The sequence below is a fragment of the Capricornis sumatraensis genome, chromosome 7 (assembly GCF_032405125.1).
Source record: "Capricornis sumatraensis isolate serow.1 chromosome 7, serow.2, whole genome shotgun sequence".
Classification (NCBI taxonomy): Eukaryota; Metazoa; Chordata; class Mammalia; order Artiodactyla; family Bovidae; genus Capricornis; species Capricornis sumatraensis.
Genome location: NC_091075.1, coordinates 28,736,355 through 28,753,933, shown reverse-complemented (window position 1 = coordinate 28,753,933; position 17,579 = coordinate 28,736,355). Strand labels below are relative to the sequence as shown.

The window sequence follows — 17,579 nt, the reverse complement described above, 5'->3', positions numbered from 1 at the left end:
AGTTTCAATCACTTTTTTGGGGTGACTTTATCTGCTGAGAAAGTTTTCTCTAAAATCTAATGGTCTTCAACAGGAAAAGAAATACCACCATCCCCTTGATAAAATTATTACCGCATTAAGAACAGCACTTGCTTTGAAGTCATTCAGATTATAAAGAATAATAATTAGGTAGAATCTTGAATAAAATTAAAGTCATCAATAATGTCTGATGCTGCCTTTCTGGACTGGAGAGGAAGCAGTGAGTACCCCCATAAACCTAAGCATGATGTCACTAGAAAACAAATAACTAGGGGCATGAATTTAGCAGAGTTGGAGATTTTCTCCTTGCCATCATGCCATCATGAATGGGCTGGGGCAGGGAGGGCCTGCAGAAACCCCCAGTGTCCCTCAGTCAACTCTTTATCACCCCTTCAAAAGGGAACAGGACCCTTATCAAGTCCAGGATGACCCAAAGAAAACACCTGGAATCTTTGTCAGAAACTAATACTTACATTGTAATTGAAAGGGCTTTCATGACTTGGCCTAAACTCAGAGCTATAACTTCATGCATAACACAGAGCACACAAATAACATGCAAGGTTGAGCTGAAAACACATGGACTCAGCCATCCATCAGCTGCGCTGAGTATGGGGCGAGAGAGAGGAGCAACAGGAACCAGGGGGACAGTTCGTTTGAATCAGTTCTCACAGCATTCCATCTCCTTTAAGAGACACATTTTTCCAGCACACTTTAACATCTCTGAAATTGCGATGTGTCTTAAAAATGATGGTGTCTCAGTTTAATTGCCTTCCCCCCCCCCTTGACTGTACCTCAAATAATAGTGTGTCTTATAACCAGAGTTCCACAGGTTTGGTAACACATAGCACATGGCTGTCTACCACTCAGAGCTCAGTGATCAGGACTGGGTGTAACTGGCCACAAGGAAAGACACATCTTAGTCCCCGTCTTTATTATCCACAGCAACTCTGAGTTTCCTCTCCAAACAGTGAGGTGAAAAGAGGGTGGGCAGGTTGAGACTGAGGGTCGTGGCGCACGCTATTTGTTTTACTAACATCTTGATCAAGTTAAACGTCAGGAAAGCTGTCCACTGAGAGGGAGCCGTGGAGAAAATGAGAGTGAGGGTGGTTACTCTCTCCAGTTTCAGGGAAATCTGAGAAGGGTCCACCTGGCGAGGTCTTTGCCATTCACAGCGGGGAGTTACTGACACTTTGTAGGCAATGGCTAATAAATCCAAAAAGGGGCTGGGAAAACAGCAGGAGCAGAGGGAACGGAAAATAACACAGAGGAGTGACTGCTCGGAAAAGATGGTGGTGTTTTTATAAGCAGAACTTCCAAAACCCTGGACATTTATCTGACACTGCCGTGATACTGATGCATTCTGAGTTCCTACACAGAAAAGCTCAGCACCGTGGCCCTGATGGAGCAAAACCGAAGGACCCCTTCTTCCAAGCTACCCTTGGTCACGGAAGTCTGAGAACATTTAGAAAAATGTATTTTCAGCATGCCAACAAAAAACCAGTATGCTCAGCCTCTCTCGTGCCCTGACCAGAATGCTATTTCACTTTACAGTTCCTATTGGAAGCCACAAATGCACCAGCCTCTCAAATGACTCAAAATGTTTCTGGGGCTCTATAGTACAAAAATAATGCCACTCAGCATGTCACTCTCATTTTCATAGGTCCCAGCACAGTAGGGTAACAGAGACGACTGCACACACGGGAGACCATTAGACCTCCGTCCTTACTGACATCAAACTCAGCCCAGGGAAATCCGAGACTTTCTCATGTTAAAGCACTTTGCGGACAAAGGCAGGTCACTCCCCTGATGCAGTGAGTTCCAGTGTCATCACGAGCAATGCTGGGGTGCTGTGACATGGCCTACCGCCCCTCTTGCTGAGGAGGGCAGACAGGTCATCGCTGAGGTCCCCTGCCTCATTGCTAACATTAACTTCTCTTTATTACGTGTCAGGCACTGTGCCTAGTGCTTTTTGTATGCCATGTCTCTCTTAAGCATCACAACTATTTATTCTGAAGGAGGCATTATTATTAACTCCATTTTAAGAAAGATCAATTTGCTCAGAGGCACACAGCTTCTGAGTGGAGAAGCAGAGATTTGGACCAACATGAATGTAACACCAACGTTCGTGTTCTTACCAGTAGTGATAAGTCCCCATTTTCCTCTGTGGGACAGAAAGTTGATACATTCAGATTAGAAGTACATGGGATATGATGAGGACCCACCCAAGGAAGCAATGGGAAGTTGAGAGGGTAAAAAGAGATGAGAACTTCGCCTTCACATGAACTGGTCGTAGACCAGACATTCCCCATGCTGGTGACAGCAACAGAGTAACACAGAAAACAGAAATTCAGTGGGGAGTCAACTTTCCCATCTTTGAATAATCTTTTTCTTTGAAAAAGAAAGATTATTTGTCCCTTTGAAAAATCTTTTTCTTTCCCAAATCATATAAACAGATTGGAAACAACATTTTTGACAAAGAAGAGAGAGAGAAAAAAAAATCAGGATCTGAAGAAGACTGAAAGACAATTTCCTTTACAATCTTGCTCCAATATTTCCTGCCTTGACTGTGACCTCCCAAACAAGGTTTGAGGATTTGGAGAAAGACACTGAATCTGAAGTCCAGGAAAGCGCTCAACCGCTAAGCGAGTGGTGTGGGGCCGGGACCTCAGCCCGTACATAGCTCTACGGCTCCATCATCAGCAAGCATCCTCCCAATGACTCTCGGCCCATGTGTTTTCTTTTAAAATCAAGTTGTTCCAGCTCCAACAATTAAACAGGGAAGAGCCAAAAAAACACACACAGGCACGTAGCACTTGAAGGACACCGAGTTTCCCCTTTCCCACCTCCAGAAAAAAAGGCGACCATAAACCCCCAAACTGACCTTGTTCTGAAACCCAAAGGCCACTTTACAGGGAACAAATGAGAACATTAAAGTCAATTCTTTATTCCTTTGAAATAGAAACAAGACCAGATCTGAGGCATCCTCCCATGTGGCAATATATGCAAACACATAGTCAAATGTTTGTCTATCCAACTTTGATGTTTTAAAATGAATATTAATTTTGCCAACATTTGTCAAATGCTAATTATGAACTAAGCACCATACTAAGTACTTGTTTTATATGAATGAGTTAAAACAGCAGTGCCTAACACAGCAGGCTCCCAGCCACTGGGCACTTAAAACATGGTTAGTTCAAAGTGAGATGTGCTAGTAGGTGTAAAATACACTCTGGATTTAAAAGACTTAACATTCTGAAGAACGTAAAAGTTCTCATTAACAGCTGCTTATTTATTTTTAACTGGAGTATAGATGACTTACAACGTTGTCTGAGTTTCTGGCATACAGTAATGTGATTCAGTAATACATATATATCAATATATCTAGTCTTTTTCAGATTCTTTTCCACTATAAGTTATTCTAAGATGTTATAGTTCCCTGTGTTATATGATACATCCTTCTGTGAGTCTGTTTTGTGTATGTTTATTTGTATCATTTTTTTAGATTCCACATTAAAGTAATATCATGTGATATTTGTCTGACTTGCTTCACTCAGTATGACAATCTCTGGGTCCAACCATGTTGCTGCAAATGGCATTATTTCATTCTTTTTTATGACTTATTTTTTTACAGCTGTTTTATTTTTGATTACACATTGAAATGATAATACTTCAGCTATACTGGGTTAAATATATTAAAAAGTTAACTTCTCTTATTTTACTCTTTATTGAAGTAGTTGATTTAAAAGATCATATTAGTTTCAGGTGTACCACATAGTGATTTAATATTTTTAATAGATTATACTCAGTTTAAAGTTACAAAATCATGGTTATATTTCCCTGTGCTGTATAATGTATCCATGAAGCTTATTTAATAGATTTTTAAAAAATACAGCTAGTGGAACATTTAATTTAAATTATATATGTGGCTTGCACTATATTACTATTGGACAGTGCTGTTCTAAAGTATACCACGACAATACCATGCAGTAGAAATATTATCCCCGTTTTACAGATAAGGAAACTGAGACTTAGACACATGGAGTACGTCTCCCAAGATTACATAGGTGCCTGAGCTGGGCTGCTCAGGCAACTTGACTCCTCGGTCCAAGCTCCAGACTATTATAGTGTTATACTTTGCTAAGGTGCCTAAAATGTCCGTTCAGCCAAACAAAGGATGGAGAATTATACTGAAACTCATGTTTTAAGACTCAAAAGTACTTCTTTAATTTCTAGGTATTCAAAGCAAAGGATGTTTTCCTGACTAGGAATGAGAACAGCACGTGGGTAGAAACAGAGAGGAGCGTGTGCATGGAAGCCCACCAGGCTTCGCAGAACAAGAGCCAGCAGAGCTGATCCTCAAGGAAAGCTGGAGAGGACAGTGGCCCTGTGATGTGACTAGGACGATGAGGCTTCTCTGCCAGGAAGGTCACACCTGTCCCCTTTCCTCTTCCTCCATCTGTTGTTTTTGTCCTTGCTGAGCTCCCAACATATCAGAAATGGACCAGTGTTCCATTATGCTACTTGGTACAGCAACGGGTGCTTCGAGAAGCCACTCACTCATCTATCTACAACCTTCAACAAACGTTTTTCAAGTTCCTACCTTGTGCTAGGCACTGCTATTATCTTGTGATAAATGTAGGTAAGAGAACAGACATAGTCCCTGTTTCCAGAGATCTTAAAGTCTAGATAGGAAGATACATCTTTACCAAATAATGTGTAAAAGACAAAATCATCCTTGACGGTGCTCTAAAGGAGAGGAACATAAGACCAATACAAATGATAAGAGGGAGATCTGACCTAGAATAGTAGTCCAGAAAGTGCGTGTATGCCCAGTCGTGTCTGACTCTTCACGACCCCAGACTGCAGCCCACCAGGCTCCTCTGTCCATGGAATTTTCCAGGTAAGAATACTGGAGTGGGTTGCCATTTCCTCCTCCAGAGGATGGATCTTCCCAACCTAGGGACTGAACCCACATGTCCTGCCCTGGCAGGTGGATTCTTTACTGCTGAACCACCAGGGAAGCCAGTCCAGGAAGGCTTCCCTAAGTAAGTGATGTAGGAACTGAGGTCTGCAAGATGAGAAGACGTTAACTGGTAAAGAAAAGAAGGCAGAATGATTCCGGTAGAGGGAAGAGAATGTGCAAAGGCCCTGGGTTGAGACAAGCACAGCGAGTAAAGGGTCTAAAGGTGACTGGTATGCCAGGTGCACAGACAAGGGGGGAAGCAGGGAGGTATCAGGTGTGCAATGAGAGATGTAAGCAGGACCAGCCTGCTCAGGGTCTTGTAAGTCACATTAAGGCATCCAGTCATCACCCTAAGAGTGACAGGAAGACATTCAGGGCTGTATGTACGTAGTTGGCTGAGATGGGGCGAGCAAGCAGGTTTTTATCAGATTTGGTCTTTGGGAAAATGACTTGAGTTGCAGAAAAGTTGAGCTGAGAGTTCAGAGCAGATGCATAGCAGCTAGGAGAGAGCTTTGGTCATGCAGGTAAGACCCAACTGCATCCTAGACTGAAATGTACTGAAGAGGCACATGGAATCGAGAGCATTTAGAAATAAAACTGGTATCTTCAGAGATGCCTGGATATGGTGACAGGATGGCGTGGGGTTAAGGGTGAAGGACAGGGAAGTATAGTATTAAGGATAATGCATGTGTTTCTGACAGCTCTTAAATGGAGACTATGGCTCCTCTAAATCTATCTTATGTCCTCTCTGACAGAAATAACGCTCGGGTGTCAGTTTCATAACTAGCTTGAGATGTGGCAGCATTTCTGAAGGACAGTTTTCTTTCATGGGTATTTTGGCTGCTCTCTGAATTCTCTTTGAAGTAAGTTTCAGCTTGCATACTTTTAAAAAATAAATTATTTAAAACCTGTATACATGTCCACCACCTCCTACAACTTTTATTCATAAAAGGAAGCAGTTATGTATAGCTGTATTAGTTCACAGGCAATTCTTTTTTATTCCCCCCACAGGCAGTTCTTAAATGGACATTTTTGATCCTCTTTGCTTAAAAAATAACAATGACATCTGTCTGGCACCCTATCAACAGACTCGAAATAACAATGCAGCAAGGTAAACACAGTAGGGGAAAATAAAAATCAGGTCAATTTTCTCACCTAACTGGAACCTGGAAAATATCATCCTAAACAACAATGGAAAGAACTTTGAATCCTTAATCATTCTGATGACGTTGTTTTTAAAAATCATAAGCTGTGCCTGAATAAACAGGAGAGATGCATTTTAAAACCTTTGGCACAGAAGAGAGGAAAGGGAAAGAAGAGGTGTATTTTCCCGGAGCACGTGCACGTTTTATGAAGATGTTTTTCTGACACCTAAGTCTGACCCAGACTCCAGGTCTGGCGGGGTGGATGAGCGGAGCAGTCCACACAAGTGTGTTAAATACTTCTGTTAACAAAATCTATATTGTCTCTATCAAACATGGGCTGACGCAGGAATAAAACGCCTTTGGGCATAATTCTTGCCATGTCAGAGGAGTATAAACACGGGTTGGTGGAAAATTCAATACGCAGAAAGGCAATCCCAATTTTGCCACTGGGTCCCCATGTCCCAGTTTGTACATTCAAAGTGTCCAGAATCCTCATGATAAGATGGCATGGCAGATAAAGTCCAGACTTGTAAACAGGATATTTCCCATCTGAACCAGGGTCCACCTCTCCCTTCACTTCGCCCTCGTGGCCTCCTCACGCAGCCTGAACACACGCAGCCGGAGGAAGCCCAGCCAGAGATGGGCTTGTGGTTTCGTGACCTCGGAAAGGCTCCTTGTTTGTTCAGCACACATTTACTGAGCATCTGCTATGAGCCAGGTAGCCCTCTAGGGGCCCTGGATAATTATCATTGGGAAGTGAAACAGACAACTGTGGCTGCTCTTGCAGCTGACATTCTCATCAGGCCATGTGGGGAACGAAAGACACTGAAAAGCAGCATACATGAGTTAGATCACGTACAGCTGCAGAAGACGAGAAACACTGCGGGAAAAGAGAACAGCACGGGGGAGTGAGGTGTGGTCCAGGGAGGAGTGAGCTGTTGTGACACTGAAATGGAGCGAGTCTCCACCACGAAAGTCAAGTAAGCAAAGACACGAGGGACATGAAGGAGCTGGCTGGTAGGTGTCAGGGAACCGAGTTCCAGGCAAAGCAGCAGCCTGGCTAAGGGCCTGAGCTGAGGTGTCCAGGTTTAATGGAGGAATGGGGGCCACACTGGTTAGGCTCTGAAGGCCGTGGCAGTGACTGGTTTCTCCAGGAGACAGAAAGAACCATGGGAGGGTTTCCTGATTTCCCAGAGCCCCCTGGTCCTAATGTGTCAAACAGAGATACTAAAGGCCCCTGAGGAAAGAGAGCAACTTCAGGGGTCAACGTGCCAGTGTAAGGACTGGGTGACTCAAACTCGACTCACATGCCTGGAATAGTTGGCACTCCCTACATGTCGGTTCCCTCCCCATCCTCAGTCCTTTCTCAGCTGCCGCCTCCTCTCCCCAGACTAGGCCAGGTCAGGGCGACCCCTGCTTCCTCTAGGTGCAGTCCTGCCTCCTCCAAGGATGAGAAAGCATCCTCGTTCAGTGACCAGCGGCCCCTCTTCTCAGCTGCTGCACCTCTCGCACGTGGACCCTTACCTGACATTTACACACACAGGGCTGAAAAGGTGCCACGTGGCCCAAGGTCAGACTCTGGGAGTGATGGGGGCTGTGTTAACTGCACGGCATGTGCCTATTTAAGGGGCAGGAACACCTGCCTCCAATGAATCATCTCCTTCCTCTGCGCAGGCGGGAGGCTCCTTCCAGGAACAGTGTCTACAAGTACCCCTGTGCGTTTACAAGAAACACTCCAGTCAGGATACCGAGACCGAGTTTAACCTCGAGTCTTTCCTCTTTCCTGTCTCGTCAGTCTCGTTCATGAATACTGAGAGTCACCGGCATCAGAACTTCAAAACCTGCTAATTCTGAAACCCCACATTATAGGAAGTTTCTCCCCATCAGGGCTTCACAATGCATTGTCCTAAGCTTATCACTCTTCACTTTTACTTTATACCCTTCATGATTTGTTTTTGTTCCTTTATATCCATTCTTAAAAACGGAATCTTTGGGGAAGAATGTGGAATATAAATTATAACCAATATCGGGACTTTTCTGGCAGTCCAGAGGTTGGGACTTTGCCTTCCAATGCAGAGGGTATGGGTTCAAGACCTGGTCAGGAGGTTAAGACCCTACATGTCTCATGGCCAAAAAATCAAAGCATAAAACAGAAGCAACATCCAATAAAGACTTTCAAAATGGTCTACGTTTAAAAAAAAAAAAAATCTAAAAAAAATTTTAAGTAATATTGACTGGGGCAACATCTCCATCTACACCCCCCTTTTATGAAAACTGGCCACCCCCCTCAAGGGTGGGCCCCTGCAGTCACGTATGCAAAGGAGGGCCCACGCCCTCTCCACCCTCTATAGATTGAGCAGCAGACTGCAGCGGGCCTGCGTCTCAGAAAGAGCTATTTATTCAATACGAGCCCAGAGTCTCTCTTGCCCAGAAATCGAGTGTTGGACATGGTGATTTTTGTCAGCTTCAGTCTCCCTTAGGCTGGAACAGACTGGGCTGCTATGGAGGGAGCACGCAGATACAGAAGAAACGGGGGCTTCTGTTCCTGCCCGCTCTCACTCCTCATCCCTGGCACCCTGGCCACACGTCCTGATCCTGAGTTCCACGCGATGCCCCGGGTCCCTACTGCACATCTCGTCCTCCCATCCTGACTCAAGTTACTTTGGGAGCTTCCTGTTACTTGCTACCAAGAGGATCCTAAGACAGAAATAAGAGACCAGTTTCCCTCACGCTTAGTCTTGTGACAAGCTGGCTATAAACAATTAAGTGTGTGGGACAGGCATGAGCACGATGGGGCTCCAGAGACTAACAATGATCTGGTGGAGGGTGCTTTTCCCCATAGCTGAGGACAGACTCTGGTGGCTCGCAACTACCGGGAAAGCTGTTGTGACCTGGTGTGAGAAGCTACACGTGATTCAGCCATGTTCTTCCTCAGAGAAAGGGCTACCTTCTGCTTGCTGATTGAATTTTGGAAGCAGAATGATACAGCCAGAACCCCAGAAATGGTTCCCAGGCAGAGACGTGGTTCCCAAGCATTATAGATCTGTGTTTTCTCCTCTTGTCTTCCCAGAGAGGAGGGCAGGGCTCTCTCTGCCTTTGAACTCACTCTGCACCAGGAGACAGCAAGAGCACCTCTTGAAGAAACGTCTACAATCCAGGGACAATCTCATTCACAAATTCCTTTGTTAAGAGTTTGGAGCTTAATATTTTGGCAAGAACTAGTGCAATTTCAGTTTCTCAGTAATCTGAGATGGGAAGGGAGAGAAAGGCAGGGAGGGCTCTGCAGGCCATATAACCCATATTCCTCTTGGAACTCTCTCAGGCAATGCACGCACACAGAAAGGAACATAGGGGATTGTGCAGTTCTGTATGGAAACATGGATCCTGCAAGTTTACAGACCACTGATCTTCGTCTCGGTCAAAGCCAGGCTTATACTGCCTGGATACTCCATCTATACTTCTCTGATAAGATAAAAACCAAGGCTAAGAAGAGACCACACAGATGTTCTGAAAGCTGAGGAGGACCGAAGGACTCAAGAATTTCACACGACAAGTATGAGAAGTAAGCTCTCTGCAGACAAACATCAGCCTTGTGGAAATAAGCTCCTGTTTGCATTAAACAGCCAAGCAGTGCAGCTCCAGCGAACAGAAGCTTCAAAAGTTTAAGACTCTCAGATGTACACTGTTTTTGTGTTGAAACATCGTAAAGTTTCAAAGAAACATCTGAGGCAAGGCTTAATGATAAAATGCAGAGAAAAATTAAAATAGGATTACTCTTTTTTAGAAGCACAAGTAGCATTATGTATTTCAATTCCCTCAATAAATACATAGTTTCTATATACACCAGGCACTATGCTAGATGCCAGGGACAGGAAGGTCACAAGCATTACTGATGGTCTCTTAAAGAGCTAACTGTCGAGGGGCAGAAAGTGGGAACAGGTAAGGAAATCCAAGACTCAAGCACACGGAATGGCATGGCACCTGCCCGGAGATGCAGAGCCCCAGAAACAGAGGGGAGGCCCTGGGCTCCCTGCGGGGCGGGGTGGGGGCAGGGGATCAGAGGAAGCTTCCTAGGAAGTGACAGGGAAGGAGAAAAGAAGTGTCTCCTGCAGAGGAAGCAGTGCGTGCAAAAGGAACAAAGCCTGAAACAGCCTGTCCCTCAGGAAACCAGAAGTGCTGCCTGGGCTGGAGCGGAGACATCAGGCCAGGCCCCGGGCCAGCAGCGGCTCCCAGTGTGGGTCCTGCTCCACAGACTTGTCAGAAATGCAGATCCTCAGGGGGTCCCAGGCCTACCTCCTCAGCAACTCTGGGAATGGGGCCCTGCAAGCCCTGTCTTAACCAGCGCTCCAGCTACCTGTGGCACCTGGTGAAGGCTGACATTGCTAAGTAGGCTTTGTGTGTCCTGGGGGCCAAGGCACCACTAAGCTACTTGAAGCCAACCAAGGGTTTCTGGCGAGACGATGACGGGATCAGACTGCATTTTGGAAAAATCATTCCAGTACAGTACAGAGAACAAAGAGAAGGGAGGTGAGACTGCAGGTGAGACGGATAAGGAGGTTCCTGCAGTAAAGCTGGTGACGGTGACGTGAGCCCCGAAAGGCAGAGGCAGTGGCAGTCTAGTGAAGACAGAAGATGAAGGAGGAGACTCTGCAGGACACGGTGACAGGAAGCACGGGGTATAAGGTCAAGATCACGGTTTTCTCAACGAGAATGCTTCGGTTCCCACCCTATATATGTGCCAATATGGACAAGTCACTCAATCTCTCTATTCCTCAGTTTCCAAATCCATAAAATGAGGATACTGATCTCCACAAAAACACTTTTCCATGGAAGCAGAGATTCTTCCAGCTCCTTCTGTACCCCCTAAACTTAGAACGATGCGTGCTTCACAGTAGGTCTTAAATAAACACTTGTTGAGTGAATGAGTGCATTAGTGGTGGAAGATGACAAAGAAAGGAATCTGTGAAAATTCCCAGGATTTTAGCTGAAATAACTTAATAGCCTACTGTCCTTCTCAAAGTTAGGAATGTGGGTGAGGGAGAAGATTTTAGGAGAAACATCAATTTGTGAAATCAGTTTCAGACGCGTTAGCACTCAGATGGACTCAGATATCCAAGTTAAGGTGTCCTGGCATAGTCACATGAGGGCCAGGAGGACAGAGCACACACTCAGGTGAGAAATCCAGCTCCATCACTTACTGTGTGACCCTGGACAAACAGCTGACCCTCTCAGTTCTCTATTTCTTCCTCTCCAAATGTGGAGACAGCAGTATCCGTCTCATAGGCCCACTGAGGGAGACTGAAAGCAATAATGCATAAATGTGCTTTGACAAGGGCCTGGCACGCAGGACTTGCTCAATGAGTAATTGTTCCTGTGGTTATCGTTAAGGCCACGTAAAGAGTCTGTAGAGAAGAGGACCAAGGCATCATCCCAGAGGACAGTAAGATTCATGGTGAAGTGCACAGAGGGAACTGGAGGGGGGATTGCAGAGGTAGACAGAGGGGCGGCAGGAGACCAAGACAGACAGCTGCCCCCAAAAGCAAAGATAAGTCTGCCACTTGTGATTAAATGTTGAAGTGAAGGGTCAGCCGCTCAGTTGTGTCTGACTCTTGCAACCCCATGGACTGTAGCCCACCAGGCTCCTCTGTCCGTGGGATTCTCTGGGCAAGAATACTAGAGCAGGTTGCCATTTCCTTCTCCGGAGGATCTTCCCAACCCAGGGATCAAACCCAGGTCTCCTGCATTGCAGGTGGATTCTTTACCGTCTGAGCCACCAGGGAAGCTGATGGGGCTGCTCTGCTAAGCAAAAGAGCTGACGCAGTGGAGACTGCTTATGTTCAGCTAAACTGGAAATAAAACGTAGAGCAACAAGAAAACATTCAACACAATCACTTCCCTTATTTCAGACTCGTCCCTGCCCTTGGAGGCCAGGAGCACCACCACCAGACAGTCCCAGCAGGATGCCTGAGCAAGACCCAAGATGAGCTGAGAGAGTCAGCGACCACCACGAAGGAACCTGGGACTGGCCTGGGCTCACCTCCGTAATGGCCGGTAATGCCCTCTGCCTTTGTAAAAGAGAAAAGGGAAACAGTTAGGCAATGGGCCTCAAAGACTAACAGACTGGGTGTCAGGAAACCCCAGGTTTTATACTAGCGTGTGAATTTGGTCAAGTCACCGGACAACGGTCTCAAGTATAGATGGAGAATAACAACTCCTGCTCTAGATACACAGGACTGCAGTGACCAACACGAGGAAAGGGAAGACGTTTTGAAAAGGATATGTGATCCAGATACCGGATATAATTCAAATATCACATTTCACCCATCTGACAAAATTAGTGCGACACACGCTGTTGCCACTGACTGTGTTGTCGGAACATATGCAGCCCTTAAACGTCAGTGCACAGGAGCTGTTCATGGAATCTGTGCTTATTTGGGGTCTGTTTCCAGAGTATTTTATATTGGCAGATCATTTTCTTGAGTTTCTGCACTCCTTATGAATCGATTGGCATTACAAGTGAGTCATTTGTGACAGACTCTCTTTTCGAGAGACGTGTGCAGCAGACAGCCTTAGAAGATGGAGACAGTGTTCCCAGAAACGTTGCAAAGGCTGCAGCAGGCTTGCAACCCATTATAAAAGTTTTGAGTTCCCTAAATTCAGGGCTCCCAGCCTATTACACAGCTCATTATGTGCACAGGTGTCAGCTGGCCTGCTGCGCATCACCCCGTGGAAACTGGGGGGCAGGGAAAGAGTGAAGAATGTTGATACACTGGCTACTAACATTGTGTCCTGTATCTCTGACCCAGGAGTCTGGCATCTGCCAACATCTACGACAGTGAGGTAGGTAACTTGCTTGCTGGCGGGTAGGGTACAATCTCGGCTCCCTCACAGCTCTTGACATTTAGTGGTACTGTTTTACAGGAGGGCTGGTGTTCCCCTCTCACCCAACAGACTGTTCCCAAGCCTTGTCCTGGTTTACCATGTTGGAAGTCAGATTGGTCAGAGCTGAGAAGGCAGAGAAGCTATTAACTCAGTTATTTCTGATATTCTTTAAAAAAAAAAAAAAAAAAAAACCTAATACAAATACTCCCTATGCCTGTGTATCTGTGTGTTTTAAATTTTTGTTATGCCTTTTAAGGGCTTCCCAGGAGGCACAGATGTAAAGAATCCACCTGCAGTGCAGAAGACACAAGAGATGCAGGTTTGATCCCTCGGTTGGGAAGATCGCCTGGAGAAGGAAATGACAACACACTCCAGTATTCTTGTCTGGAAAATTCCATGGACAGAGCAGCCTGGTGGGCTACAGTCAAGGGGATTACAAACAGTCAGGCACAACTGAGCACACAAAAAGCAGAGCATGCTTTTTTTAAAAAAAATGTTTGCTTATTCCATAAAATATCCTTTCTTGGGAATTTCCTAGCAGTCCAGTGGTTAGGGCTCAGCACTTCCACTGCCAGGGCCCTGGGTTCAATCCCTAGTCGGGGAACTAAGAAACCAGAAGCCTTGAGACACAGCAAAAAGAAAACCAATCAATCAAATACACATATACATATATATCCTTTCTTCTCAGAGAAATATAGTGACATTTACACATTTTCTGGTGGGGGCGGGGGGGGAAAGTGACTCCCTTACTGAACAAAATTTTTTGCTATAGTCAATGTATAATTCTTTCATTTAAAAATGTTCTCATTTAACTGTAAGTATTAAAAATTCTTCTAAGAAATAACTGCATATTTCAGGTGAATTTTAGTAATCGTGTGTCTTAGTTAGAAATAATTGTTAGAGAACACTAGGGGCGTGTAACTCCAATCTTCCAGGCATTATAGACACAACGAGTGGAATGGTGGTGCCTACCCTCTCCGCCTCCATCACCCACTCATCACCCACTTGCACAGCCTCCTTCCACCCCACTTAGGCAAAACCCCTATAGGAAACCATATTCAGAGTATACTGACCTCTTGTTAGAATTCAGGATGTATAAAATGAAATCTTATTGATAACATCAGTAACAAAGGCATCCATAAAGTCACCTTGGAGAACCACTAGTTCATATTAAAACAGCACTTGAATTTTCTCCCAGTGGGCCTTTGAAATACTAAGTTCTAAAAGAAACATGCTACACCCTAGAATTGCAATGTAGCCTTCTTAACAGCTATCGCAGATGTTGTAATTTTGATCCAATTAAATATGCACAAAAAAGAGTAATAGTAGGTACCTTCATTTCAAGCCCTTTTTACATTTCCACGTACATGTTTTAAATGCCCTTAATGTTTTTACTGGATTGACAGCATCTTTCTGATGCTTTATATTTGATCACAACCTAAGACATCTTGAGAGATGAATGTAGAATACATAGAGCACACCCAGGAGATACAAATCCATTGATTATCATGTGAAAGGCGGCCTGGAGGCAATTAGGCCTTTGCCGTGGATGACAAATAAGCCCCACATAAAATGCTCTATACACTGAGGCGTCTTTGATAGGTCCTACTGGCTCAATGACTCACAAAGGATGGGGAGAGAGAACGTCTGAAAACAAAAGGGCAGACTGCCGGCACCATTTAGCTATTTATTCTGTATGTTCAGCTCAGTTTTTCCCCTTTCCAACTTTTCATGAAACCATAAAAAGAGATGGGATGGATTCTTTTCAACCAGGAACATCAGCACTGCATACTAAGGAGGAAAGTATTGGCTTAACACAGGACCCATATAAACCACTAAATATCAACCCAGTCTCTCTTTTTAGGTATTTTTAATAGGGGAAGTGGGTTTTGACAAATCACTCTTTTATATGTTCTTTCATAGAAGAGTTTATTACACAGACTCTCGGAAATTAATTTACATATAGGACAAGCTGTAGCTGAACCATTCACAGCTTCAGGATGGAAGACTGTGTTCTCAACAGGCACTGCCTTGGAAACTATCCGTGTATGTGCACTCTGGAATTTTCCTTTTCTGTTGGAATTGTCTGGAACCATTTCAAGATGAACAACAGCATAAGTGATGTGTGAATAAGCTGTACCTATTTCCTCTGGTTTAAAGATGCCCACAATTTTTTTGTTCTCTGAACCAAAGCTGCAAGACATTAAAATGATTTGAAGACATGAAACAATGTGCTAGAGATCAACATGCTTCTATAAAAGGATTTATTAATTCAGATGAATGCAAAAAATGAATATGGAAATAAGACCACATTTTCCTCAAGTTAAAAGGGATAGTATAAAGGGACCAGATGAGCCATGAATAGCAACACAATCAAATGAGCATGGCCTTTGATGACAAACCATGGTTCAAATCTGGGCCCTGGCCAAGATAGATGTGACCCTGGACAAGGGGACAGCTCAGTTTTCTCACCCATAAATGGTGGTAGTAACAGCATCCTCACAGGACTGATGTGAGAAGATCTAAGTTAAGGTAAGTGTTCTGTGTATACTATGCACCTAATGAACAAATCATTATTGCAATTGAAAATGTTACGGAAAAAGTCTCTTCCTTAAAGGTCATATAGGCTCACAACAAAAAGCAATGATCATGTCATCTGTGTGTTAAGTCAATCCAGCAGATTTTTTACTGGAACTGAAATGTATATATCGTGGGGAAAAAAAAAGATTATGAAGAAGATTTTAAACCTTCCTTTTTTTCCGCACCCCCCCCCCCAATTTTTCAAGAAGCTTCTTCTCATTCTCAGTATAAGATTTCATTTAAAGCTGGTTAACCAGAGAGGGTTGCCATGGGAAAGTAAACCGCCGACAGTATACATTATGTTCACACTAATTTATAAAGGTAGCATAATGCTTATGAAAAATAAGCTGGCTGGACGCCTATGGTTTGCCCTTGAGTCTCAGCCAACAAGGAAGTTTCATGCAATGTGATTAGTGAATGAGGAGACCCTGGGTGATTAATTAGTGCTCCACATCAATCCCATCAGACAGGCTTTCAGCCAGTAATGTAAAATAAGCCACCTGATTCTAACTTTCTCATCTCCATGCTGACTTCGTGTGAACATGACTTTGTCAAGCACTATAAATATTGAAGGAAGATTTCCTCCAAATCTCTTTTAAGACAAATCCCACTTCCTCTGACATATATCTTAGCTCTGATAAATGGCAGACTAGATGGGGAAGAATCAAAATAAGGAAGCTTCTGTGCAAATTCTCTGAGTGCTGAATTTAACTAAGCTCACTTCGTAAGTCCCTACAAGTGTCTGACGCTCAAAAGAGAAAAACGTGCCTATGGATGAACAGATTTACTGTAAAAACCTGAGGGTCCATCAGCCTCTTAAAAAACAAAGTTATTATAAAAACTGTGCATCAGTAACTTCTACTAGATGCTTTTTATGCAGTTATCAGTGTGTTATTTACCTTTTTACTGCTTCACTGGATGTTAAGTAATTTGTTTTTAATCTATAATTCCCTAGATTCTGCTGTGTCCATTTCACTGTGGAAAGATGTCACCATGTCTAGATCTGCTGGTTTATACGGCTGCACAAACAGTTCTCTGCTATCTATTACTATTTCAGACAAGCTTCTTAAATTAGATTTAAAAGAGAAAAATAACTTTCCTGAATTAAATCAGTCCCTTTAAATGAGGTCGACCTTTGGGTAGATAATCTGTGTAAACATAAAATGGGTCCTGTATGCCTCTAAATCTCATCATTAGTCAGGATCTCAAAACTGGGCTCCAAACATGAGATAATGGTGCATGGCTAAGATATAAATACTCTATTACAGTTTATATAATATTTTTTCATGGTAGATGAAAGGGTCTACATCAATAATACTATGTACGCTGCTGCTGCTAAGTCGCTTCAGTCGTGTCCGACTCTGCGCGACCCCATAGACGGCAGCCCACCAGGCTCCCCCGTCCCTGGGATTCTCCAGGCAAGAACACTGGAGTGGGTTGCCATTTCCTTCTCCAGTGCATGAAAGTGAAAAGTGAAAGTGAAGTCAGTCAGTCGTGTCCGACTCTCAGCGACCCCACAGACTGCAGCCCACCAGGCTCTTCTGTCCCCTCAATATAGGATCTAGAGAACAGTGTATCTACACATGGAAACATATCTAAAAATGTCTTATGTTATAAAATGCAGGTCTCATAGGCTAAAATCATTATCTGTTCCATGCTGCAAAGGCCTGAGGTTTAAAGATACCAGGCTGTGCTTAATCAGAGAGGAGGCTGTTACTGATCTTTGCTCATACACTGCTGGGGCTGACAGTCACCTCAGATCTAGCAAAGTCATGTCAGGAAACAGGAAATTGAGAATCTCCATTTAGAAGCCAGAACCCTGATGCCAACCTGTATCATTCTTTTCCAGAGACACAGGAATCCAAGGCAGTAGTCATGGCAAGAACCTCCTGCTGCTCCCGAGTCCACCCCAAACCCAGTTTTATGGCTTTCCAATGTCAGCAAAGCAGCCAAAAGACTGAAGCAGCCAAGATGCCAGGCAATTTCTCAAC

At 44.2% G+C, this 17,579-nt stretch overlaps 1 protein-coding gene across 1 annotated transcript in view; it reads right to left on the bottom strand.

Annotated features, from left to right (window-relative positions):
- The window catches only part of TSPAN5 (tetraspanin 5), a 180,893-nt gene that overhangs the window by 33,215 nt on the left and 130,099 nt on the right, over window positions 1-17,579 (bottom strand). The window lies entirely within an intron of this gene.